At 36.9% G+C, this 23977-nt stretch overlaps 1 long non-coding RNA gene and 18 other non-coding genes across 19 annotated transcripts in view; 9 read left to right on the top strand and 10 right to left on the bottom strand.

Annotated features, from left to right (window-relative positions):
- Positions 1-437: 437 nt before the first annotated feature.
- Positions 438-510, bottom strand: trnak-cuu (transfer RNA lysine (anticodon CUU)). The gene has a single exon. It is a non-coding gene; the product is annotated as a tRNA-Lys (tRNA).
- Positions 511-3934: 3424 nt separating this feature from the next.
- trnak-cuu (transfer RNA lysine (anticodon CUU)) lies at positions 3935-4007 on the bottom strand. The gene has a single exon. It is a non-coding gene; the product is annotated as a tRNA-Lys (tRNA).
- Positions 4008-4435: 428 nt separating this feature from the next.
- On the bottom strand, positions 4436-4507 carry trnaq-uug (transfer RNA glutamine (anticodon UUG)). The gene has a single exon. It is a non-coding gene; the product is annotated as a tRNA-Gln (tRNA).
- Positions 4508-4690: 183 nt separating this feature from the next.
- On the top strand, positions 4691-4762 carry trnap-cgg (transfer RNA proline (anticodon CGG)). Its single transcript has one exon. It is a non-coding gene; the product is annotated as a tRNA-Pro (tRNA).
- Positions 4763-5089: 327 nt separating this feature from the next.
- On the top strand, positions 5090-5161 carry trnaq-cug (transfer RNA glutamine (anticodon CUG)). The gene has a single exon. It is a non-coding gene; the product is annotated as a tRNA-Gln (tRNA).
- Positions 5162-5527: 366 nt separating this feature from the next.
- Positions 5528-5606, bottom strand: trnak-cuu (transfer RNA lysine (anticodon CUU)). The gene has a single exon. It is a non-coding gene; the product is annotated as a tRNA-Lys (tRNA).
- A 3701-nt stretch (positions 5607-9307) lies between these two features.
- The window catches only part of LOC133561396 (uncharacterized), a 165460-nt gene continuing 150790 nt past the window's right edge, over positions 9308-23977 (top strand). The window contains exon 1 of the long non-coding RNA XR_009808673.1: positions 9308-9397. This is a non-coding gene — a long non-coding RNA (uncharacterized LOC133561396). The remainder of the gene's footprint in view (positions 9398-23977) is intronic.
- trnaq-uug (transfer RNA glutamine (anticodon UUG)) lies at positions 10194-10265 on the bottom strand. The gene has a single exon. It is a non-coding gene; the product is annotated as a tRNA-Gln (tRNA).
- On the top strand, positions 11006-11077 carry trnaq-cug (transfer RNA glutamine (anticodon CUG)). The gene has a single exon. It is a non-coding gene; the product is annotated as a tRNA-Gln (tRNA).
- On the bottom strand, positions 11998-12069 carry trnap-agg (transfer RNA proline (anticodon AGG)). Its single transcript has one exon. It is a non-coding gene; the product is annotated as a tRNA-Pro (tRNA).
- Positions 12460-12531, bottom strand: trnaq-cug (transfer RNA glutamine (anticodon CUG)). The gene has a single exon. It is a non-coding gene; the product is annotated as a tRNA-Gln (tRNA).
- Positions 12918-12989, bottom strand: trnaq-uug (transfer RNA glutamine (anticodon UUG)). The gene has a single exon. It is a non-coding gene; the product is annotated as a tRNA-Gln (tRNA).
- trnaq-cug (transfer RNA glutamine (anticodon CUG)) lies at positions 13643-13714 on the top strand. The gene has a single exon. It is a non-coding gene; the product is annotated as a tRNA-Gln (tRNA).
- trnaq-uug (transfer RNA glutamine (anticodon UUG)) lies at positions 15393-15460 on the top strand. Its single transcript has one exon. It is a non-coding gene; the product is annotated as a tRNA-Gln (tRNA).
- On the bottom strand, positions 17251-17322 carry trnaq-uug (transfer RNA glutamine (anticodon UUG)). Its single transcript has one exon. It is a non-coding gene; the product is annotated as a tRNA-Gln (tRNA).
- Positions 17495-17566, top strand: trnat-cgu (transfer RNA threonine (anticodon CGU)). Its single transcript has one exon. It is a non-coding gene; the product is annotated as a tRNA-Thr (tRNA).
- Positions 18064-18135, top strand: trnaq-cug (transfer RNA glutamine (anticodon CUG)). The gene has a single exon. It is a non-coding gene; the product is annotated as a tRNA-Gln (tRNA).
- trnaq-uug (transfer RNA glutamine (anticodon UUG)) lies at positions 20652-20723 on the bottom strand. The gene has a single exon. It is a non-coding gene; the product is annotated as a tRNA-Gln (tRNA).
- On the top strand, positions 21471-21542 carry trnaq-cug (transfer RNA glutamine (anticodon CUG)). Its single transcript has one exon. It is a non-coding gene; the product is annotated as a tRNA-Gln (tRNA).

Below are 23977 nucleotides of genomic sequence, written 5' to 3'. Positions count from 1 at the left end.
ACTGTACAAAAAGAAAAATATTATTAATTAAGATAGTTTAGTAGAAGAATGCGAACTCGCTCATCGCTACAGTTTTTTTAATTGATTTATGAGAGGTGGAGCACCGTCTCATGTTGGATTTCCTCGGCAAGATTTACTTGCCCAACGTGGGGCTCGAACCCACGACCCTGAGATTAAGAGTCTCATGTTTTACCGACTGAGCTCGCCGGGCCCGCATAAAAATTGTTGATGAGTGATTGTTACCGTACAAAAATATTAATGTAGCATTTTGCGTTGGAACGTTTTGTGTTACGATGTTTCATGATTTGAGCCGCACTTTTTCATGTCGTCCGCATTTCATGTTGCAGTGTTTTGCACATTGTTACAGTTTTTTTCAATTTTTTTTATTAGAAGTGTAGCACTGTCTCGTGCTGAATTTCCGAGGCGAAAAAATCAACCGCCCAACGTGGGGCTCGAACCCACGACCCTGAGATTAAGAGTCTCATGCTCTACCGACTGAGATAGCCGGGCCTCTTTTGGTTACCTTGAAGATTACTCGTGACTGTACAAAAATATTCATGTAGCATTTTGTGTTACATCGTTTCGTGTTGATGGCGTTTTGTGTTACAGTCATGTTGCGTCATTTGTTGTTGCAGCTGTTGTAGTATTTTGTATTGCGACGTTTCGTGTTGTCAGCGTTTTGGGTTGAGCCATTTTAGTTAGTAGAAGAATGCGAATTTGCACATCATTACAGTTTTTTTTATTGATTTATTTGAAGTTACGTTGTTTCATGTTGCAGCGTTTTGGGTTGAGCCATTTTAGTTTTCGGGTGCAGCATTTTGAGCTTTTGCCATTTAATATTCCATACATCACACACTCAATAAAAACATCCGAAATAATTACATTTGTGTCTCAACTTACAAGCTCTATTAGTTCTAGGACTGAGGTGGTAAACCCTCAGTTTATTTATGCATGAAAATGGTAGTCAATCAAAACATGTGTTAAAAGCACAGTTTCAAATAGTGTCACCAATAACATATTTAATTTTTTTTCAGGATTTATGCCACGTTATCTTCCAGGGCTTGTTGGTCTAGTCGTATGATTCTCGCTTCGGGTGTGAGAGGTCCCGGGTTCAATTCCCGGACTAGCTCCCTTTAGTACTTCTTTTTGCAATCATAACTTTCTTCCTCATACAAACAGTTGCCATTGTATTTGTGACTCAAGACTTGATTTTAACAATTTTTTCAAACATCACATGCTCAAGGGATTAGTAACAATGGTACCTAGGTTTTAGACCACAGTTTGTTCTAGGACTGAGCTGGTAACCCTTAGTTCATCTATGTATGAATATGTCAGTGAAACTAAATATGCTTAAAAGTGCAATAAGGTAACCGAGTTTCAGATTATGTCCCCTATTAAAATCACACATTTATTGAAATTAGTTGGACAATCTTGTTTCAGGACTTGGTCTATATAAACATATATTTATATACATGTAGTGATGGGCAGTAACAAGCTAGATGTAGCTAAGCTACGTAGTTCAACTACATTTTCCAGTAGCATTGCAGTTACTTAGCAATTTTTTTTACGAGTAGCTTTTCTTGTAGCTTAGTTACTTTTCGACCCATATAGCGAGGTAGCTTAAATCAAAGCTACATAGAGAGAAAATGAGAGAGAGAACATCCGTAGAAAACACAATGACCTTGATGATTGACAACATCCATACGTATGGAGAAAATCCATGATGATTGGCTAAGGTTAGGGTGAAACATTACAGACGGGCCAATCAGAGGGAAGATAAATTCGTAAGCAAAAGTCACATGACGACGAGAGAGTCCGAGACAGAGGGACGCTTCTAGCTGACGACTCTCCTGCAGGTTAGATTTTTGACTGTGAACTTAATTTTGAACTTGTATTTCCTTTTTCTCTGCTGGCACACACTCAAAGAATCAATGACAGCATATCTAATGGAGCGGCATAACATAGTGGGTAGAGCGGCCGGCCAGAAACCTGAGGGTTGCAGGTTCGCTTCCCCCCTATCGACATCCAAAAATTCACTTCCTTTGTGTACCTGGGAAGGACACTTCACCCTTACCCCCCAGTGCACCTCACTCCATGGATGAATGAATGATAGGTGGTGGTAGGAGGGGCCGTAGGTGCAAACTGGCAGCCACGCTTCCGTCAGTCTACCCCAGGGCAGCTGTGGCTTCTTATGTAGCTTACCACCACCAGGTGTGAATGAATGTTGAGTACCTCTCTTCTGTTAGCGCTTTGAGTGTTTAGAAAAGCGCAATATAAATCTAAGTTACCTATCAAATCAAATCAAAGCCTGTGTACTGTAGGATCACATTGTTTTACATGTACATTTACAGGTTCCATGGTGTAATGGTTAGCACTCTGGACTCTGAATCCACTGATCCAAGTTCAAGTCTTGCTGGAGCATTCTTGAAATACATTGAAATCATTAGTGTTTAATATCACCTCCATTTGGTCAATGCTTCTGTGAAAAATGCAAACAGACAACATTTCTGTGAAGAATAGTTTCTTGTCCATTTTCAGATTGTGTCCCTTATATGTTTATGAGTCATGTTTTTATTCCTACCTTTTTACCTCGTACACACAGTTGTCTTTTTATGTGATTTTAAACTTGTTTTAAAACTTTCTAAGCTACATATGCGCTCTTTATTGATTATTACTGTACAAAAAGAAAAATATTATTAATAAAGTGAATTTAACAGAAGAATGCGAACTCGCACATCGTTACAGCTTTTTTGATTGATTTATTTGAAGTGTCGCACCGTCTCGTGAATTGAATTTCTTTGGCAAAAGTCAAACGCACAACGTGGGGCTTGAACCCACGACCCTGAGATTAAGAGTCTCATGGTCTACCGACTGAGCTGGAGAAACTCGATAAGTGATTGATACTGTACAAAAATGTTCATGTAGCATTTAGTGTTGCAACGTTTCGTTTTGTGTTATGATGTTTTAGGATTTTGGTCGAGCTATTTCATGTTGCCCTGTTTGGTGTCACAGCTGTTGCAACATTTCGTGTTGCGATGTTTCGTGCCAAGATATTTCGTGTTGTCGGCATTTTATGTTGCGTTGTTTCATGTTGCAGCGTTTTGGGTTGAGCCATTTTAGTTTTCGGGTGCAGCATTTTGGGCTTTTGTCACATAAGTTTGATGCGATTCATGTCACGGAGTTATGTGCTGCGGCGTTTCTTAGTTACATATGCGCTCTTTATTGATTATTACTGTACAAAGAAATATTTTATTAATTATGTTAGTTTATCAGAAGAAGGCAAACTAGCACATCGCTACAGTTTTTTTTCATTGATTTATGAGAAGTGGAGCACTGTCTCATGTTGGATTTCCTCGGCAAAATTTAATCGCCCAACGTGGGGCTCGAACCCACGACCCTGAGTCTCATGCTCTACAGACTGAGCTAGCCGGGCCCATATTACTATGTTTCGTGTTGATGGCGTTTCGTGTTATGATGTTTCATGATTTGGGCCGTGCTAATTCATGTTGTTGGCATTTATGTTGCAGCGTTTTGCAAATCGTAAAAGTTTTTTTTTTTTTTTTTTTTACTAGAAGTGTAGCACTGTCTCGTGTTGAATTTCCATGGCGAAAAATTGAACCACCGAACATGGGGCTCGAACTCACGACGCTGATATTAAGAGTTTCATGCCCTACCGACTGAGCTAGCCGGGACCACATAAAGACTTTTGATGAGTGATTGTTACCATACAAAAATATTCATGTAGCATTTTGTGTTGGAACGTTTCGTGTTGATGATGTTTTGTATTACGATGTTTCATGATTTGGGGCGCACTTTTTCATGTTTTTCTGCATTTCATGTTGCAGCGTTTTGCACATCGTTACAGGTTTTTTTTATTTTTTTATTGTAAGTGTAGCAATGTCTCGTACTGAATTTCCTTAGCGAAAAAATCAACCGCCCAACGTGGGGCTCGAACCCACGACCCTGAGATTAAGAGTCTCATGCTCTACCGACTGAGCTAGCCGGGGTCACATCATTTAATCTGGTAATTAATCATTTCTGTACAAAAAAATTCATGGAGCATTTTGTGTTGTGTCTCAATTTACGAGCTCTATTAGTTCTAGGACTGAGGTGGTAAACCCTCAGTTTATTTTTGCATGAAAATGGTAGTCAATCAAAATATGTGTTAAAAGCACAGTTTCAAATCGTGTCATCTATTAAAATGTTAAATTTTTTAAGGATTTATGCAAAGTTATTTTACAGGCCTTGTTGGTCTCGTCGTATGATTCTCACTTCGGGTGCTATATATCCAATCCAATATTTCCCTGGTACAAACATGTGTCGTTACATTTGTGGCTTCAGACTTGATTTTGAACAACTTTCCAGACATCACACATTCAAGGGATCCATTAAAACCTATTATTACTGAACAATTTGCCACTAAAATACAGAAAATCGGTTCCACCAAGACTTGAACTTGGATCACTGGATTCAAAGTCCAGACTGCTAACCATTACACCATGGAACCTGTAAGTTAACCAAAATTATCCTGCAGTAAAGAGTACTTGATTGGATATAAGAGATGTTGTTTGACATTTGTTCATGAAAATGGTAGTAAATTAAAATGTTGGTCAAAAGTTTGCCACAACATATCAGATTGTGTCCTCTAATTTCACATTTCATGATATTAATTGGGCAATTATGCATGCAGGGTTTGTTGCTCTAGTCGTATGATTCTCGCTTCGGGTGCGAGAGGTCCCGGGTTCAATTCCCGGACAAACCCTCTTTAGTACTCCTTTTTGCAATCATAACTTTCTTCCTCATACACACAGTTGTTATTGTATTTGACTTTAGGCTTGATTTGAACATTGTTTTCAAACATCACACACTCAAGTGATCAACAAGTATAAAAATGCAATAAAGTAATCAAGTTTCAGATTGTGTCCCCTATTAAAATCTGACGTTTCATTAGATTTTCTGGAAAGGCTTGTTTAAACTTTGACCTATGTTTTTCAGACATCACACACACACAAGGGATCAATGACAATCTATCAAATCCAATCAAGTACTGTGTACTGTAGGATCACATTGTTTTACATGTACATTTACAGGTTCCATGCTGTAATGGTTAGCACTCTGGACTCTGAATCCAGTGATCCAAGTTCAAGTCTTGGTGGAACTGTCTTGTAACCTTAGAGTGAAAAGTGTTCAGTATCACTGTTGTTTGATTAATGCTTCCGTGAAAAATGCATATAAACAACATTTCTGTGAAGAATAGTTCCTTGACCATTTTCAGATTGTGTCCCTTATATGTTTATGAGTCATGTTTTTATTCCTACCTTTTTCCCACGTACACAGTTGTCTTCTTATGTGATTTTAAACTTGATTTTAAACTTTCTAAGATACATATTAGTACTGTACAAAAAGAAAAATATTATTAATAAAGTGAATTTAACAGAAGAATGCGAACTCGCACATCGTTATAGTTTTTTTAGTTGATTTATTTGAAGTGTCGCACCGTCTCGTCAATTGAAATTCTTTGGCAAACTTCCAACGCCCAACGTGGGGCTCGAACCCACGACCCTGAGATTAAGAGTCTCATGCTCTACCAACTGAGCTAGCCTGGAGAACCTTGATATGGGAGTGATACCGTTCAAAAATGTTCATGTAGCATTTTGTGTTGCAACGTTTCTTGTTGACAGTGTTTTGTGTTATGATGTTTCATGATTTGGGTCGCGCTATTTCGTGTTGTGTCGTTTGGTGTCACAGCATTTCATGTTGTGACGTTTCGTGCCGCGACATTTCGTGTTGTCGGCATTTCATGTTGCGTTGTTTCATGTTGCAGCATTTTGCACATCGTAACAGGTTTTTGTTTATTTATTAGAAGTGTGGCCGTGTTTGTGTTGAATTTCCTTGGAAAAAAATTTAACCGCCCAATGTGGGGCTCGAACCCACGACCCTGAGATTAAGAGTCTCATGCTCTACCGACTGAGCCTGCATTGTCTACCTTGAAAATTACTCGTGACTGTACAAAAATATTCATGTAGCATTTTGTGTTACATCGTTTCGTGTTGATGGCGTTTTGTGTTACGATCATGTTGCGCCATTTGGTGTTGCAGCTGTTGTAGCATTTTGCAGAGGTGGGACCAAGTCATTGTTTTGCAAGTCACAAGTAAGTCTCAACTCTTTGCCCTCAAGTCTCGAGTCAAGTCCCGATTCAAGACAGGCAAGTCCCGAGTCAAGTCCAAAGTCAATACTGGAAAGTCTCAAGTCAAGTCCCAAGTCCTGCATTTTGAGTTTCGAGTCATTTCAAGTCTTTTTAACCACAGACTAATATATTTACACAGATTGTGTATGCTTTTAAAACGCTGTATGTATTCATTATAAAAAAAATAGTGCTGACATTGCACTTCGTAATAGCCCTACTAACCAGTTATTTTAAACATTTAACTCATTCCTTTACAGTATAAACACATTTGGAAAAAACAAGTGCAACTGTACTTATTTGCACAAAAGTGTTAACATTGTATTTCCATGGAATATTGCATTGTAACTAGTTCCATAGCAGTTTCTATCCTGTTCTTACCTTATCTCATTGATCTCATCTCACACTGTATATGTGTTTATGTGTGCGTACACATAAAAAAACATAACAAATACATGAACATAACAATGAACAGTGCTGTACTTTTTAGATGTCAGGGCTCTATAGAATATGTACACATATTCTTAATATAGCTTACATTTTAACTGACCTTTATTTGACTATGTTTGTCTTTTTGTAGGTGGCTAAAATACACGGTGCTGCTGACCGCCGTCTAACGTTACGTTACTGTGTGTGATACATTCACTAACTTAATGTTATGTGTAGGTACCTCATGAAACCCTGCTTACAAAAATTAACTTGACAAAAAGTATGAATAAGGTAGCAAACTGCAGTGGACGCAACAGATTGCCTTGTTTGCAATGACGTTATAACCATAGACATCTTATAAGTAGACGCAGAATCGGCTGCTGTGACGTGAGCAATTTGGCCGCCATCTTGAAGTGGTGATGAAGAGCCGGCGAGCAGCCTAAACTGACAGTTGACAGGTACAAAACAAAGATGCTGGGCTGATATTAAGTGTTATCCTGCTCAAATGAGCGGACTGTTGAAAATAGCAATTGGGGGATTACTTTTCACAAGTAAGATTTGACATTGACATACTATTGGATGTATTTTCTGAAAATATTACCACAGAATTCAGAAGGAGCAAAGAACTACAATATTTGTATGTGAAAATCACAAATAAATCTTCTGGGGTTGGATGACCCCCCTACAGGTATTTGGTTTACAAACTTTAAGCCCCACCTAAAACAAAATTCACCAGCCGCCACTGATTATGATGCATTCTCATTTTAGGCAAAACATAAGACAATACTCTCCTAACAGTATAATTGTAACCAGAAATAAATCTTCACCTAACAATATTCAAATACTAACTTTGTTGAGTAAGACAGAATTTGGTTTTATTCTGAATTCAGTAAAACAGAATGGTAGTTTTGGCTGATATAAAGACTTGCAGGTGTTTATATATGTTTAAGTATTTGACAGACACTTTTATCCAAAGCAACATACATGAAAAATACATATAAAACAATCACTGTAAACATGAGCATTTAAGGAAAGAATGTAATAGAAAATATCAATACAAAGTGTCAAGACAGAATAAACTCTCTGCTGTTGCAGCAACAGAGATAAAGTCTATAACGGTGGTTCTTAACCCCTTTTCAGTGATGTACCCCCTGTGAACATGTTTTTAATTCAAGTACCTCCTAATCAGAGCAAAGCATTTTTGGTTGAAAAAAGAGATCAAGTAAAATACAGCACTATGTCATCAGTTTCTGATTCATTAAATTGTATAAAAGTGCAAAATATTGCTCATTTGTAGTGGTCTTTCTTGAACTATTTGAAAAAAAAAAAAGATGTAAAAATAACTAAAAACTTGTTGAAAAATAAACAAGTGATTCAATTTTAAATAAAGATTTCTACACATAAAATTAATCAACTTAAAATGCCCTCTTTGTGGATTGTAATAGAAATCCATCTGGATTCATGAACTTCATTCCAAACATTTCTTCACAAAAAATAAATCTTTAACATCAATATTTATGGAACATGTCTGCAAAAAATCTAGCTGTCAACACTGAATATTGCATTGTTGCATTTTTTTCCCCACAGTTTATGAACTTACATTCATATTTTGTTGAAGTATTATTCAATAAATATATTTATAAAGGATTTTGAATTGTTGCTATTTTTAGAACATAAAAAAAAATCATGTACCCCTTGGCATACCTTCAAGTACCCCCATTTGAGAACCACTGGTCTATAGGTCAGTAAGATATATAGATATCTAATGTATTCATACATTGTTTATGTAGGATATACGCATGTACATATAACCTAATCATATTGTTTCTTCAATTTAAAAATAGTTGACTGTTTTTTTCCCCCTTCTCTGGGATTATTATTCCCAGTTTTTATCTCAGATATCTGGTCACTTATAGCATATAAGAATATTCTATTTCTGTTAAGCAAATTATGAACACGCCAAGACATGTGTCCTTTATCATAGTTACACGTATGACAAAAAAAGCTTGTGAATATCAGTGGTATTCAGTGAGGTAATATGAATTAAATGTGCTGACAGTTCATTGCTCCTGCCAAAGGAATTGCCCTGAGTGGAGCGGATCACCACTCCAAGATGGCGGCCCCGCGTCACGTCAGCGGCAACAGGCAGTAGCGCTCGATGCTGTGTACCCTTATATGATGTCTATGGTTATAACGTTAGCAGTGAGTTTACAGCCTCACTGATTTAACTACACAACACATAAAAGTTACGTTACTCAGCCAATAAACTTTAGTTTGCATTCAAAACGTACCCTTCTTTGTGCAACTTTAAATGTCGAACGAAGTTGGAAGTTGTTGCGTCTCCGTCTGTAATCTTCCAACCGCAAGTTTTGCATACGGCAATTACTTTTTTGTTAACCAAGTTGTAGTTTTAATACCCGAACGAAACACTTTATGGCATGATTTTTCCTCACATATTCTTCTATTGATTGAGAGCTCTTCTTCGTTGGTTTTCCTGCAATTTGATTGGATGAATGCTGTGTGACGAAAATAACGTGGATGTAATTTGATTGGCTGTTGTACTGACAGGTAGCGCACAGGCTGTCACCGCACACACTGACACACTTGCGGACACAATGGAAGATACGGAGCGCTCCTGAATAACTTTTTAATCTTTGGGTTTTGGGGAAAGTTGCAAGTCATGTCAAGTCAAAAGGCTCAAGTCCAAGTCAAGTCACAAGTCATTGATGTTAAAGTCTAAGTCGAGTTGCAAGTCGTTTTACATTTTGTCAAGTCGAGTCTAAAGTCATCAAATTCATGACTCGAGTCCGACTCGAGTCCACACCTCTGGCATTTTGTATTGCGAAGTTTCGTGTTGTCGGCATTTCATGTTGCAGCGTTTTGGGTTGAGCCATTTTAGTTAGTAGAAGAATGCGAACTCGCACATCGTTACAGTTTTTTTATTGATTTATTTGAAGTGTCACACTGTCTCGTGTTGAATTTCCTTGGCAAAATTCAATCACCCAATGTGGGGCTCGAACCCACGACCCTGAGATTAAGAGTCTCATGCTCTACCTTGATGAATGATTGTTACTGTTGCGATGTTTCGTACCACGGCATTTCGTGTTGTCGGCATTTCATCTTGCGTTGTTTCATGTTGCAGCGTTTTGGGTTGAGCCATTTTAGTTTTCGGGTGCAGCATTTTGGGCTTTTGCCATTTAATATTCCTTGCATCAAACACTCAAGAGATCAATAAAAACATCCGAAATAAATACAGTTGTGTCTCAACTTACGAGCTGTATTTGTTCTAAGACTGAGGTGGTAAACCCTCAGTTTATTTCTATGCTGAGTAAGAAGGACCATCAAGACAGAATAGGAATAAAGAGGGGGATGTATCCCTTTCACATTCCAATGACTAAAACAATACAGACTTCTGTAGACAAAGAGAAACTGGTATACAGAATATATATTGAAAAGTACTAGCTGATCCAAACATGACTATGAATAAAGAAAGGACTCTTAAACATATATGAATTCTCCAAAATATTTTATTAATAACAGTATTATTAATGATTTCCATAGTACTTAATTTACCGTAAATTGGTCCCACCAAGACTTGAACTTGGATCACTGGATTCAAAGTCCAGGGTGCTAACCATTACACCATGGAACCTGTATTTAAATACTAAAATATCATGCGGTAAGGAGGACTTGAATGGATATAATAGATTTGTTCATGAAAATTGTGGTAAATTAAAATGTTGGTCAAAAGTTTGCCACAACATTTCAGATTGTGTCCCCTAATTTCACATTTCATGAGATCAGTTGGGGAAATATGCATGCAGGGCTTGTTGGTCTAGTCGTATGATTCTCGCTTCGGGTGCGAGAGGTCCAGGATTCAATTCCCGGACAAGCCCTCTTTAGTACTCCTTTTTGCAATCATAACTTTCTTCCTCATTCACATAGTTGTTATTGTATTTGTGACTTTAGGCTTGATTTGAACTTTTTTTTTTTCAAACATCACACACTCAAGGGATCAATAAGTATAAAAGTGCAATAAGGTAATCAAGTTTCAGATTGTGTCCCCTATTAAAATCTGACGTTTCATGAGATTTTCTGGAAAGACTTGTTCCATGTCTTGTTGGTCCACTCCTGTATTTTTGCTTAAGGTACGATAGACCCTGGTATCAAATCCTGGACAATCTCTAAAGTGTTCAAGTCCTGTTTTCAGTCAGTACTTTGTACCTCGTACTCACTTAGTCATATTTATTTTTACTTTTGACCTAAAACTTGATTTTAAACTTCGACCTATGTTTTTCAGACATCACGCAGTCAAGGGATCAATGACAATCTATCAAATCCAATCAAGTACTGTGTACTGTAGGATCACATAGTTTTACATGTACATTTACAGGTTCCCTGGTGTAATGGTTAGCACTCTGGACTCTGAATCCAGTGATCCAAGTTCAAGACTTGGTGGGACCATCTTGTAACCTTAGAGTGAAAAGTGTTCAGTATCACTGTCATTTGATTAATGCTTCTGAGAAAAATGCAAATAAACAACATTTCTGTGAAGAATAGTTCCTTGTCCATTTTCAGATTGTGTCCCTTATATGTTTATGAGTCATGTTTTTATTCCTACCTTTTTCCCTCGTACACACAGTTGTCTTTTTATGTGATTTTAAACTTGATTTTAAACTTTCTAAGCTACATAATATTACTGTACAAAAAGAAAAATATTATTAATAAAGTGAATTTAACAGAAGAATGCGAACTTGCACATCGTTACAGTTTTTTTAATTGATTTATTTGAAGTGTCTCACCGTCTCGTGGTATGAATTTCTTTGGCAAAATTCATACGCCAAAGAAATACAGTGATCCAAGTTCAAGTCTTGGTGGATTCAACTTGCAGTATTTAAGTAGACATTTTTCATTGATTGATTTAGTCCATACCCTCAGAAAATAGGATAAAAATAGTTTACAATGAAGTTCACAGTCAAAAGTAGAAATAAATATGAATATGTGTGTACGAGATAAAAAGTAATGACTGAAAACAGGACTTAAAGATATAAAGGCTTATCCAGGATTTGAACCCAGACTATCCCTCACACTCTGAGCAAGAAGGATACGACGATACTAAGAGGTCCTGGAAAGAGATTTACCAACAAATGTTATGAATTGTGAGATTTTAATGGGGACACAATCTGGAACTCTTTGCACTTTTATACTTACTTAGATCCACTGACATGTTCATACATGGATGAACTAAGGGTTACCAGCTCAGTCCTAGAACAAACTGTGGTCATAAATGTAGGTACCACTGTATTTGATAAGTCACAAATGTGACAACAACTGTGTGCACAAGAAAGACAAGTTATGATTAAAAATGGGACTTGCAAACATAAGGGTTTGTCCGGGAATTGAACCCGGGACCTCTCGCACCCTAAGCGAGAATCATACGACTAGACCAACAAGCCTTAAAAACACAATGGAATACATCCTTTAAAAAATGTTGTAATCTTTTAATAGGGGCCAAAATCTGAAACTGTGCTTTTAACACATATTTTGATTGACTACCATTTTCATGCATAAATAAACTGGGGGTTTACCACCTCAGTCCTAGAACTAATAGAGCTCGTAAGTTGAATTTATTTCGGAGATTTTTATTGATTTTATTGATCTCTTGAATGTGTGATGTATAGAATATTGATGAAAAAGTTTAAAGTCACAACTGTAAAGACATTTGTGTGTACGAGGGAAAAAGTTCTTACTAAAAACAGGACTTATAAACATAAGAGCACAGATAGAAACTGGACTACAGCACTGTACTTTTAAGCCAAATTTAAATTCACTCCAATGTTACAAGAAGGTTCCACCAGGACTTGAACTTGGATCACTGGCTTCAGAGTCCAGAGTGCTAACCATTACACCATGGAACCTGTAAATGTACATGTAAAATAATGTGATCCTACAGTACACAGTACTTGATTGGATTTGATAGATTGTCATTGATCCCTTGAGTGTGTGATGTCTGCAAAAATGATGAAAATCAAGTCTAAAGTCACAAATGTAACAACAACTGTGTGTACCAGGAGAAATGATCTGATTATAAATAAGACTTATAAACACAAGGGCTTGTCTGGAAATTGAATTTCTTTAGAATAGACCAACAAGCCCTGAAAATTAATGTGGCGAAAATATAAACTCTTACTACGGACTATAATACCAAACCGCACTTTTAACACATTCTTTAATTTAATTTTGATTTATTTTTCATTTAAAAGATATTCAGGTGAATCATACTGAACACTGTATATTTACAAGTTGGTCCCACCAAGACTTGAACTTGGATCACTGGATTCAAAGTCCAGAGTGCTAACCATTACACCATGGAACCTGTAAATGTACATGTAAAACAATGTGATCCTACAGTACACAGTATTGATATACTTTGATAGAGTTTTATTGAGTGTAAGTTGTCAGGAAAATGGAGGGAAACTTTTAAATCAAGTCTAAAATTGAAAAAAAGACAAGACTTGTGACTGTGTGTACGAGGGGAAAAGTCATGACTGAGAACAGGAATTATAATTTTAACACAAGGACTTGTCCAAGACCAACAAACCCTGCAACATGATTGCTGTACAAATCTCAAATAAAATGTGAGATTTTAATAGGGGACACAATCTGAAACTGGGTTAAAACTTTGCACTTTTAACCCAAATTTGGATTCACTGCTTTCTTCAGGTATGAATTAAAAAATGGTTAAAAGTTTTGACACAATGTCAGATTGTGTCCTTTATTAAAATCTCACATTTCATGAGATTTATTGAACTCCGACGAGTACTTGTGTTTATAATTCCTGTTTTTAGTCATGACTTTTCCCCTCGTACACACAGTCACAAGTCTTGTCTTTTTTTTTTTACTTTATACTTGATTTAAACGTTTCCCTCCATTTTCCTGACAACTTACACTCAAGGTGTCAATGAAAATCTATCAAAGTTCATCAGTACTGTTTACTGTTGGATCACTTTATTTAGGGGTTTGTACACAGGTTCCATGGTGTAATGGTTAGCACTCTGGACTCTGAATCCAGTGATCCAAGTTCAAGTCTTGGTGGAACCTCCTTGTCACATTGAGAGTGATTAGTGTTTAGTAAATCCTGACATCCTTTTAAGTATTTTTACATGAAAAAAGGAATGAGCCTAAATTTGGCTTAAAAGTACAATGTTGTAATCCAGTTTCTAATTGAGCTCTTATATGTTTATAAATCCTGTTTTTAGTAAGAACTTGTTCCCTCGTACACACACTTGTCTTTAAATGTGTGACTTAAAACTTTTACATCAATATTCCATACATCACACACTCAAGAGATCAACAAAAATCTCTGAAAAAAATACAGTTGTGTCTCAATTTATAAGCTCTATTAGTTCTAGGACTGAGGTGGTAAACCCTCAGTTTATTTATGCATGAAAAAGGTAGTCAATCAAAATATGTGTTAAAAGCACAGTTTCAGATTGTGGCCCCTATTAAAGGATTAAAACATTTTTAAAAGATGTTTGGTATTATGTCCCTCAGGCTCGTTGGTCTAGTTTTATGATTCTCGCTTAGGGTGCGAGAGGTCCCGAGTTCAATTCCCGGACAAGCCCATATGTTTGTAAGTCCTATTTTTAATCATAACTTGTCTTTCTTGTTCACACAATTGTTGTTACATTTGTGACTTATCAAATACAGTGGTACCTAAATGTATGACCACAGTTTGTTCTAGGACTGAGCTGGTAACCCTTAGTTCATCTATGTATGAAAATGTCAGTGAATCTAAATAAGTATCAAAGTGCAAAAAGGTAATCAAGTTTCCGATTGTGTCCTCTATTAAAATTTCACATTTCAGAACATTCGTTGGTAAGTCTCAGTCCAGAACTTCTTAGTATCATCGTATCCTTCTTGCTCAGATTGGGAGAGATGGTCTGGGTTCAAATCCTGGACAAGCCTTTAAGTCCTGTTTTCAGTCATTACTTTTTACCTCACTCACAGATAGTCATATTTCTTTCTACTTTTGACTGTGAACTTCATTGTAAACTATTTTTATCCTATTTTCTGAAGGAATACATTAAGTCAATCGATGAAAAATGTCCACTTAAATACTGCAAGTTGGTCCCACCAAGACTTAAACTTGGATCACTGAATTCAAAGTCCAAACCATTACACCATAGAACCTACACAATCCTAAAATAATTTGAACACAAGGACTTGTCCAAGACCAACAAACCCTGCAACAGGATTTTGATTGATTGTTTGATTAAAACTTTTATTAGTAGATTGCACAGTACAGTACATATTCCGTAGAATTGACCGCTAAATGGTAACACCCGAATAAGTTTTTCAACTTGTTTAAGTCGGGGTCCACGTTAATCAATTCATGGATTGCTGAACAAATGTTTAATAGGGGACACAATATTTTAACAAAAAATTTAATTTACTACCATCTTCATGCACAAATCAAATAAGGGTTTACAAGATCAGTCCTAGAACAAATAGGGCTTGTAAAGTAAGAACCAACTGTATTTGATTGTGCAGATTGTCATTGATCCCTTGAGTGTGTGATGTCAAAATAAAAGAGATACAAGTTCAAAATTAAGTTCACAGTCAAAAATCTAACCCGCGGGAGAGTCCTCAGCTTGAAGCGTCCCTCTGTCTCGGATTTTTAGTTTTCTACCATTTTCATGAAAAAATATCAAACACATCTGTTATATCCAATCAATTACTGTTTACTGCAGTATCATTTGGGGGAATTATACAGATTGCATGGTGTAATGGTTAGCACTCTGGACTTTGATTCCAGTGATCCAAGTTCAAGTCTTGGTGGAACCAACTTGTACAACTGGAGTGGATAATATTCAGAGTGTCCTGCAGCATGAAAAAGAGAGCTCCTTAAATGTTGATAAAAGTGCAATTTCAGATTGTTTCTTATTAGTAGATATTTTTCAATAATAACTTTTTTCATTTGTGACTTTTGACTTGATTTTGATCATTTTTTTATTGACATCACTCACTTATGGGATCCATAAAAACTAGGAGTGTAACAGTACGTGTATTTGTATTAAACCGTTTTGGTACGGGGGTCCCAGTTGGGTTCGGGGTGTATCTAGCGAGTTTCCACATGAACATATGAAGTAGCCCCCTAAACTAAAGTCTTAACAAGCTGCTCCTCTCCGATGGTCTGGGTTCAAATCCTGAACAAGCTTTTATGTCTTTAAATCCTTTGTTCAGTCATTACTTTTTACTTCGTACACACATAGTCATATTTCTTTCTACTTTTTACTGTGAAATTCATTGTAAACTATTTTTAGCCTAATTTCTGAAGGCATACACCAGGGGTGTCCAAACTTTTTCCACAGAGGGCCGCGCACGGAAAAATTTAAGCATGCGGGGGCCATTTTGATATTTTTCATTTTCAAACCATAACAAAATATATGGATTTTTTTTTTTTAATCCTTAGGTCTCCTGGGGAGCATAGAGGGTCTCAGTCACTAAAATGTTAAAAATGAGTCGAATTATATATTTAATTTATTTATTTAATGCTTACAGTAAATCTCTATATCAACTTGAGGTTGATATAAAGTAAAACAAATAAGGTTTTATGCCTTTTTTGTCAAAGACAACTTTGTTTTTTATAGTAAAACTGAAATATGCAGTATTTAGATAGATAGATTTCATATTGCGTCGTTTTGCACATCGTTACAGTTTTTTTATTTATTTATTAAAAGTGTGGCAGTGTTCGTGTTGAATTTCCTTGGGAAAAATTTAAAAGTCCAATATGGGGCTCAAACCCACGACCCTGAGATTAAGAATCTCATGCTCTACCGACTGAGCTAGCCGGGCCTGCATTGATCTCAAAAATATTCATGTAGCATTTTGTATTGCGACGTTTCGTGTTGTCGGCATTTCATGTTGCAGCGTTTTGGGTTGAGCCATTTTAGTTAGTAGAAGAATGTGAACTCGAACATTGTTACGTTTTTTTTATTGATTTATGAAAAGTGTCGCACTGTCTCGTGTTGAATTTCCTTGGCAAAATTCAATCGCCCAATGTGGGGCTCGAAATTACGACCCTGAGATTAAGAGTCTCATGCTCTACCTTGATAAACGGTTGTTACTGTTGCGATGTTTCGTGCCACGACATTTCCTGTTGTCGGCATTTCATCTTGCGTTGTTTCATGTTGCAGCGTTTTGGGTTGAGCCATTTTAGTTTTCGGGTGCAGCATTTTGGGATTTTGCCATTTAATATTTCATACATCAAACACTCAAGAGATCAATAAAAACATCCGAAATAAATACAATTGTGTCTCAAATTACGAGCTCTATTTGTTCTAGGACTGAGTTGGTAAACCCTCAGTTTATTTCTATGCTGAGTAAGAAGGACCATCAAGACAGAATAGGAATAAAGAGGGGGATGTATCCCTTTCACATTCCAATGACTAAAACAATACAAACTTCTGTAGACAAAGAGAAACTGGTATACAGAATATATATTGAAAAGTACTAGCTGATCCAAACATGACTATGAATAAAGAAAGGACTCTTAAACATATATGAATTCTCCAAAATATTTGATCAATAACAGTATTATTAATGATTACCATATTACTTAATTTCCCGTAAATTGGTTCCACCAAGACTTGAACTTGGATCACTGGATTCAAAGCCCAGAGTGCTAACCATTACACCGTGGAACCTGTACTTAAATACATAAATATCATGCGGTAAAGAGGACTTGAATGGATATAATAGATTTGTTCATGAAAATGGTAGTAAATTCAAATGTTGGTCAAAAGTTTGCCACAACATTTCAGATTGTGTCCCCTAATTTCACATTTCATGAGATCAGTTGGGGAAATGTGCATGCAGGGCTTGTTGGTCTAGTCGTATGATTCTCGCTTCGTGTGCGAGAGGTCCCGGGTTCAATTCCCGGACAAGCCCTCTTTAGTACTCCTTTTTGCAATCAAAACTTTCTTCCTCATTCTCACAGTTGTCATTGTATTTGTGACTTTAGGCTTGATTTGAACTTTTTTTTTTTCAAACATCACACACTCAAGGGATCAATAAGTATAAAAGTGCAATAAGGTAATCAATTTTTGAGATTGTGTCCCCTATTAAAATCTGACTTTTCATGAGATTTTCTGGAAAGACTTGTTCCATGTCTTGTTGGTCCACTCCTGTATTTTTGCTTAAGGTATGAGAGACCCTGGTATCAAATCCTGGACAAGCTCTAAAGTTTTTAAGTACTGTTTTCAGTCAGTACTTTGTACCTCGTACTCACTTAGTCATATTTATTTTTACTTTTGACCTAAAACTTGATTTTAAACTTCGACCTATGTTTTTCAGACATCACACACTCAAGGGATCAATGACAATCTATCAAATCCAATCAAGTACTGTGTACTGTAGGATCACATTGTTTTACATGTACATTTACAGGTTCCCTGGTGTAATGGTTAGCACTCTGGACTCTGAATCCAGTGATCCAAGTTCAAGTCTTGGTGGAACCTTCTTGAAACATTGAAGCGAAAAGTGTTCAGTATCACTGTCATTTGATTAATGCTTCTGTGAAAAATGCAAATAACACTACTTTTGTGAAAAATAGTTCCTTGTCCATTTTCAGATTGTGTCCCTTATATGTTTATGAGTCATGTTTTTATTCCTACCTTTTTCCTTCGTACACACAGTTGTCTTTTTATATGATTATTAGGGACGGCGTGGCGCAGTGGGAGAGTGGCCGTGCGCAACCGAGGGTCCCTGGTTCAAATCCCACCTAGTACCAACCTCGTCACGTCCGTTGTGTCCTGAGCAAGACACTTCACCCTTGCTCCTGATGGGTGCTGGTTGGCGCCTTGCATGGCAGCTCCCTCCATCAGTGTGTGAATGGGTAAATGTGAAAGTAATGTCAAAGCGCTTTGAGTACCTTGAAGGTAGAAAAGCACTATACAAGTACAACCCATTTATCATTTATTTAGACTTGATTTTAAACTTTATAAGCTACATATTATTACTGTACAAAAAAAAAATGTTATTAATAAAGTGAATTCAACAGAAGAATGCGAACTCGCACATCGTTACAGTTTTTTTAATTGATTTATTTGAAGTGTCGCACTGTCTCGTGATATGAATTTCTTTGGCAAAATTCAAACACCTAACGTGGGGCTCAAACCAACGACCCTGAGATTAGGAGTCTCATGTTCTACCGACTGAGCTGGATCCAAAACCGTGATAAGTGATTGATACTGTAAAAAAATGTTCATGTAGCATTTTGTGTTGCAACGTTTCGTGTTGATGGCGTTTTGTCTTATGATGTTTCATGATTTGGGTCGCGGTATTTCATGTTGCTCCGTTTGGTGTCACAACTGTTGCAACATTTCGTGTTGCGACATTTCGTGCCACGACATTTCGTGTTGTCGGCATTTCATGTTGCGTTGTTTCATGTTGCAACGTTTCGTGTTGATGGCGTTTTGTCTTATGATGTTTCATGATTTGGGTCGCGGTATTTCATGTTGCTCCGTTTGGTGTCACAACTGTTGCAACATTTCGTGTTGCGACGTTTCGTGCCACGACATTTCGTGTTGTCGGCATTTCATGTTGCGTTGTTTCATGTTGCAGCGTTTTGGGTTGAGCCATTTTAGTTTTCAGGTGCAGCATTTTGGGCTGTTGCCGTAAAAGTTTGATGGGTTACATGTCACGTTACGTGCTGTGGTGTTTCTTAGTTACATATGCGCTCTTTATTGATTATTACTGTACAAAAAGAAAAATATTATTAATTAAGTGAGTTTGGCAGAAGAATGCAAACTCGCTCATCGCTACAGTTTTTTTTATTGATTTATGAGAGGTGGAGCACCGTCTCATGTTGGATTTCCTCAGCAAAATATACTTGCCCAACGTGGGGCTCGAATTTATGACCCTTAGATTAAGAGTCTCATGTTCTACCGATTGAGCTAGCCGGGCCCGCACAAAAGTTGTTGATGAGTGATTGTTACCGTACAAAAATATTAATGTAGCATTTTGCGTTGGAACGTTTTGTGTTGGAACGTTTTGTGTCACGATGTTTCATGATTTGGGGCGCACTTTTTCATGTTTTTCTGCATTTCATGTTGCAGCGTTTTGCACATCGTTACAGGTTTGTTTGTGTTTTTATTGTAAGTGTTGCACTGTCTCGTACTGAATTTCCTTGGCGAAAAAATCAACCGCCCGACGTGGGACTCGAACTCACGACCCTGAGATTAAGAGTCTCCACCGACTGAGCTAGTCGGGCTTGCATCATCTAATCTGGTAATTAATTGTCACTGTACAAAAATATTCATGTAGCATTTTGTGTTGCATTGTTTCGTGTTGATGGTGTTTTGTGTTACAGTCATGTTGCGCCATTTGGTGTTGCAGCTTGTGTAGCATTTTGTATTGCGACGTTTCGTGTTGTCAGCGTCTTGGGTTGAGCCATTTTAGTTAGTAGAAGAATGCCAACTCGTACATCGTTAGTTTTTTAATTGATTTATTTGAAGTTGCGTTGTTTCATGTTGCAGCGTTTTGGGTTGAGCCATTTTAGTTTTCGGGTTCAGCATTTTGAGCTTTTGCCATTTAATATTCCATACATCACACACTCAAGACATCAATAAAAACATCCGAAATAAATACAGTTGTGTCTCAACTTATAAGCTCAATTAGTTCTAGGACTGAGGTGGTAAACTCTCAGTTTATTTATGCTTGAAAATGGTAGTCAATCAAAATATGTGTTAAAAGCACAGTTTCAGATTGTGTCATCTATTAAAATGTTAAATTTTTTAAAGATTTATGCAAAGTTATTTTACAGGCCTTGTTGGTCTCGTCGTATGATTCTCACTTCGGGTGCTATACATCCAATCTAATATTTCCCTGGTACAAACATGTGTCATTACATTTGTGACTTCGGACTTGATTTTGAACAATTTTTCAGACATCACACATTTAAAGGATCCATTAAAATTTATCAAACTAAATATAGTTGTATTACTGAACAATTTGTCACTAAAATACAGCAGGTTGGTTCCACCAAGACTTGAACTTGGATCACTGGATTCAAAGTCCAGAGTGCTAACCATTACACCATGGAACCTGTAAATTTGCCAAATTTATTCTGCATTAAAGAGTACTTGATTGGATATAAGAGATGTTGTTCAACATTTGTTCATGAAAATGGTAGTAGATTAAAATGTTGGTCAAAAGTTTACCACAACATTTCAGATTGTGTCCCCTAATTTCACATTTCATGAGATTAGATGGGCAACGTTGCATGCAGGGCTTGTTGGTCTAGTCGTATGATTCTTGCTCCGGAAGCGAGAGGTCCTGGGTTCATTTCCCAGGCCGGCCCTCTTTAGTACTCCTTTTTGCAATCATAACTTTCTTCCTCATTCACACAGTTGTCATTGTATTTGTGACTTTAGACTTGATTTGAACATTTTTTTTCAGACATCACACACTCAGGGGATCAATAAGTATAAAAGTGCAATAAGGTAATCAAGTTTCAGATTGTGTCCCCTATTAAAATCTGACGTTTGATGAGATTTACTGGAAAGACTTGTTCCAGGTCTTGTTGGTCCACTCCTGTATTTTTGCTTAAGGTATGAGAGACCCTGGTATCAAATCCTGGACAAGCTCTAAAGTTTTTAAGTACTGTTTTCAGTCAGTACTTTGTACCTCGTACTCACTTAGTCATATTTATTTTTACTTTTGACCTAAAACTTGATTTTAAACTTCGACCTATGTTTTTCAGACATCACACACAAGGGATCAATGACAATCTATCAAATCCAATCAAGTACTGTGTACTGTAGGATCACATTGTTTTACATGTACATTTACAGGTTCCATGGTGTAATGGTTAGCACTCTGGACTCTGAATCCAGTGATCCAAGTTCAAGTCTTGGTGGAACCTTTTTGTAACCTTGGAGTGAAAAGAATTCAGTATCACTGTCATTTGATTAAAGCTTCTGTGAAAAATGCAAATAAACAAAATTTCTGTGAAGAATAGTTCCTTGTCCATTTTCAGATTGTGTCCCTTATATGTTTATGAGTCATATCCCCAAGCACTTAAGTCGAGGAAGTACTGTACCATGTTTGCATTAGCCACAGTTTGTAGCCTCACAGGTATGGGTCGACAGAAACCGGAAGTTTCGATAGAGAAGGGAGCCGAACGCTAATAAGTCAGTCTTATTACTTTTTCTCCAGTGTTTAAATATTCACGTCGTATAAATACATCTTTGAGTCTTTATTTAGGGATAAGATTGTCTCGGTGCGCGAGAAGCATTTCGCCGCGTTTCGTGCTGACTTAGCTTAGCTCGCTAGTTAGCTTAGTTGTAAGCTGCTAACAAAGACGCAGAAGTTGCCAACACATCGCTGAGAGCTAAATATCATCTTTGACCAGACTGTGGGATCTTAAGGGCTCGTCGTCATGGGACCGAAGAGAACCCCAGCGTTGGAGGAAAACGAGGACATTAAAAAGTCACTTCAATTTCTTTCCCAAGACGTAAATGACATACGGATTAAACAGGATATAATTCTTAAACTTGTGGATGAAGTCACGGAGCTCCGTATGTGCATCCAGGAGAGGGATAAGAAGATTGGCGAGTTGGAGAGGAAAGTGGAAGATCTGGAGCAGTATTCTAGACTGAATGATGTGATTGTGACGGGGCTAAAAGTTAAACCCCGCTCATATGCACATGCTGCGGGGAGCGAGAGTTCATCTGGGGACCCGGAGGCTGGCTCGGTGGAGGAGCAGGTTGTGGACTTTCTGGCTTCCAGAGACATTCATCTGGACAAGAACTCAATCGAAGCGTGTCATCCTCTGCCTGCGAAGAGGGACGTCATGCCTGCTGTCATCCTGAGGTTCGGCAACAGGAAAAGAAAGACCGAACTAAGGAAACAAGGGAGAAAGCTAAAAGGCACCAACGTATATTTGAATGATCACCTAATCAAAAGGAATGCAGATATTGCAAAAAAAAGCCAGGCACTTAAGGAAACAAAAGAAAATACAGAATACTTGGGTCACAAACTGTAAAATATTCATAAAACTGAACGGATCAGCTGAACAAGCAAAAGTGCTGGTTATTAGAGACATATAGGAACTGAAGAAATATGAATAAATATGTGAATTAGTGGGACAAGGAGAGTTAAAAAGTACTTTAACAAGTTCATTCAATGGCATAAAATCAGTCCTCTGATATTACAGACAACAATTTAACAATACAACAAAGGATTCTAGATTCCAAGATTTTTTAACTAAAATCATCTGAGTATACTGATCACAATTCATTAGACTTGGAATATCATCTCGATCCAGATAATATGTTTCCATCATCTGACTCCATTAACTGCAAATACTATTCAGAAAAGGAATATAATAACTCAATAAAATCAAATGGCACATTTTCAGTCATCCATTTTAACAGTAGAAGCATGTATGCAAATTCCAGTGCAATTCAAGACTACTTACAACATTTTGTGAATCCATTTAGCATAATTGCTATATCCGAAACATGGTTTAATGAAGCAAAAGGCATTGATTTTGAGATAAAGGATTATCATTTAAACTATGTTAACAGAACAAATAAAATGGGTGGAGGAGTCGCTATGTACGTTCACAAGAAATATAAATACAAAATATTAGAAGACATGACTGTATCAGTAAATGATATAGTTGAATGCTTATCAATAGAAATCATCAATGAAAGGAAGAAAAATATCATAGTTAGCTGTATATACAGGTCACCAGGTTCAAATGTGGAACTATTTACTGAGTGGGCTGAAAAAACTTTCTCAGAAATAGTTAATAAAACAATATTTATTTGTGGGGATTATAATATTGATCTCATGAATCCAAATAACCACATAGCAACAGAAAACTATATTAACAGGATGCACAGTATGAGTTTATACCCAACCATTACAAGACCGACTAGAATAACATCGCACAGTGCAACCCTCATCGATAACATCTTCACAAATAATATGCAGTATTCAAACATCAGTGGAGTAATGGTGTGTGACATAACCGATCATCTGCCTGTATTCACAGTGTATAATGATGAGACCAGTACACACCTGAATTCACAGTAAAAATATACTTACAAACGAGTTAGAACAGAAGACTCTTTCAATCTATTAAATCAGGACCTAACAATGCAAAACTGGGATTGCGTGTACAACAAAAAGGATGTGGATAGTGCCTTTGAATCATTTATAGATATATTTAATTTAATATATAACCAAAAATGTCCAATAAAAAAAATTTGAAACAACAACCAAACTTTAAAGTGCCCATGGTTAACCAAGGGTTTACAAAATGCTTGTAAAAAGAAAAACACATTATAT

The sequence above is a fragment of the Nerophis ophidion genome, linkage group LG11 (genome assembly GCF_033978795.1).
Source record: "Nerophis ophidion isolate RoL-2023_Sa linkage group LG11, RoL_Noph_v1.0, whole genome shotgun sequence".
Classification (NCBI taxonomy): Eukaryota; Metazoa; Chordata; class Actinopteri; order Syngnathiformes; family Syngnathidae; genus Nerophis; species Nerophis ophidion.
This window is presented reverse-complemented; position numbering and strand designations above follow the sequence as displayed.